Genomic DNA, 2,807 nt, shown 5'->3' with positions numbered 1-2,807 from the left:
GATTTGTGACAAAGGCAGCCCCATGTAGAGAGCATTGCAGTAGTCTAGCCTCGAGGTGACCGTCACATGGATCACTGTAGCTAGGTCATTACGGTCAAGGAAAGGAACCAACTGCCGTATCAGCCGAAGATGATAAAAGGCCGATCTGGCAGTGGCCGCCACCTGGGCCTCCATCGTTAAGGTAGGGTCCAGGAGCACTCCCAAACTCCTAACCTCCGAAGCTGGCACCAATGGTGCCCCGTCGAAGGTCGGGAGTGGGAGCCCCAACCCCGATACGGTCCGACTCAAGCACAGGACCTCCGTCTTCGCCAGGTTTAACTTCAGCCTGCTCAGCCTGAGCCACCCAGCCACAGCTTGTAAGGCCCAGTGCAGATCTTCTGGGTTGGAGTCCGACCGGCCGCCCAACATCAAATAGAGCTGGGTGACATCTGAATATTGATGACACCCCTGCCCATACCTCCGGACAATCTGGGCAAGGGGGCGCATATATATGTTAAATATCATTGGGAAAGCACAGCCCCCTGAGGCACCTTTGATGTGTAGATTGCTACGGGGTAAAATTTACTTACTTCCAGTCCAACACCTTCTCTCCACACAATGCCAGACTTCTCCATCTTGGCACCATTAGAGCATGACATGTTTTCCTGTATCTCTATCCATTCTAGCTAGTTAGACTAGATTAGAACCCTATCTCTACTCTATCCTGTCTAGGATGGAGTTCCATATAATAAAGAACTCCTATTAGCTTTACAAAAATAAAGAGGCTTCTTGGGTAACTTTCTTTCTGGATAGCACACAAACCAATCTAAAGGGCTTGGCTGCTATATGTGCCTTGAGCACTCTGCTAACTAAATAATTGTTGCAGAATTAGGGCCTGGATTGAGCCTTAGTCCTCTGTTAGACCTATGATACTTTCATTTCTACATTATATTAGCCTCTATAGTTGAATCTTTGGCTCAGTTTCCCAGGAGGTTTCAGGACTCTGCTGGGGTTGTGGCTTTCTGGTACTGATAACCCTACATAATTTTTGCCTTAGAGGATGTTAATACATTACAGGAGTTGGTGATGTCACTATGAGAATAAAAATGGATAGTGGGGTTGCCAGCCTCCAGGTGGGGCCTGGAGATCTCCGACTTTTACAACTGATCAGCTCCCCGGGAAAAAAATGGCTGCTTTGAAGAGTGGACCCTATGACATTGTACCATGCTGAGGTCCCTCCCCTCCCCAAACCCCGCCCTCTCCCAAATCCGCCCCCAAAGTCTCCAGGTATTTTCCAACTCAGACCTGGCAACCCTAATGGATAGGGTATCTGAATCTAGCTTCCACGACTTTCTGTGAGCTACCTGACCCCAGAGATAGAGAGAAGGGGAGGGATTTGGGTCGGTTCATTAGGCCAGTTTTAGTATATGTTCTGCCAAAGTTCTAGTTGAGCAAAATGTAGAAAAACACTGTGTTCAAACAAAACACACAATTCTAATATGCTACTATGCCTTCGTATATTCATTTAAATCGTATACTTACATATCCAATAAATATACAATAAAGACCCTAGTGTATCTTATTAATTATAGAAGCCTTCTACAGAATTGTTTGACTTGTGCATTGTAGCATTGTGAGCTTTAATTCCAGGAAAACTAATTTGCCTGAAGAAGAATTTCTTGAAACACGCAACTTTTGCCTGGGAGGCGTGTTGCATTGATGCTTGCTGCATCTCTTTTCAGAAAGCAAAACAGCCTACAATATTGGCATTGACGACTGCTGCATCTCTCATCTGAAACCAAGTTAGTCTACAGCATTGAATCCTATCTGCATATTCGTCTTTGTAGCTGTGGAGTTTTCTACAAGATATACATTGTTCTTTAGGTTTTTGTTATCAATGTACTTTAATTAATAAGATACACTAGGGTCTTTATTGTATGCTACCCTGATACCCGTGCTTCGCTACGGTATTTAAGTTCCGTAAATCCCATTATAATACTGATGATGTGAAGTTTGAAATGTAACATTTGTTGTAGGAATTCTAATAGCGAAGATTGTAGTGTAAAAAATGAAGTGAGACATACATTCTGGGTTTTTTCTCTGCTGAAGGACCCCTCTGTAGACCACACTGGTTGTTCTGCCCTCAGGTGCTAGGATTACCAGGCTGCTTGGTGAGCTAACTCTGGAGCAGGCCACATAGAACTGTCCATGTGAGAAGCAGTTGTCTGCAATGCTCCCTCTAAGCTGTGGAGTCTTTTGAGCAAAAATTCTACTTTGTAAGCTACTGGCATTAATGTTGTGAGCAAGCGATTTGACCCCTGCATAAATTAGTTTGGCTACTGCATAAATTACTAAATACTGCTCTGGAGCCATCCTTCCTGAGCGAAGACAAAAATCTTTGAGCTGGAGGCTAAAAAACTATGAGCTAGCTCACACTAACTCAGCTTAGAAGGAACTCTGGTCACCTATTAAGTCTTGGCACTTGTTGATAGTCATAGGTGATTCTGCTGGGGCAGCCTCCGTGATGGATTAAAGTACCCTGTCTCTGCTCCTACACATGACAAACACCCGCCTATCTGGTATAAGTGGGGATTGTATTTAAAGGCACCAGGGAGGCTGGGCCAGCAGCAGTGCTAAGGCAATCCTGCTGAGCAAGCCTCCATGATAGCTTTAAGGACTACATGCCCCTTACAACCCTTGACAGGTGGTTGTCTGTCAGGTGCAGGAGGGGTAGCATGTCTGAAGGCATCGGGGAGGCTGAACCAGCAGGCTTTCAATGCTGATGGCTTTCAATGCTCTGCCCCTGCTCCCTGCACCTGACAGACAAC

Source organism: Gekko japonicus, unplaced genomic scaffold (assembly GCF_001447785.1).
Source record: "Gekko japonicus isolate JY-2015 unplaced genomic scaffold, Gekko_japonicus_V1.1 scaffold1617, whole genome shotgun sequence".
Lineage (NCBI taxonomy): Eukaryota > Metazoa > Chordata > Lepidosauria > Squamata > Gekkonidae > Gekko > Gekko japonicus.
This window is presented reverse-complemented; position numbering follows the sequence as displayed.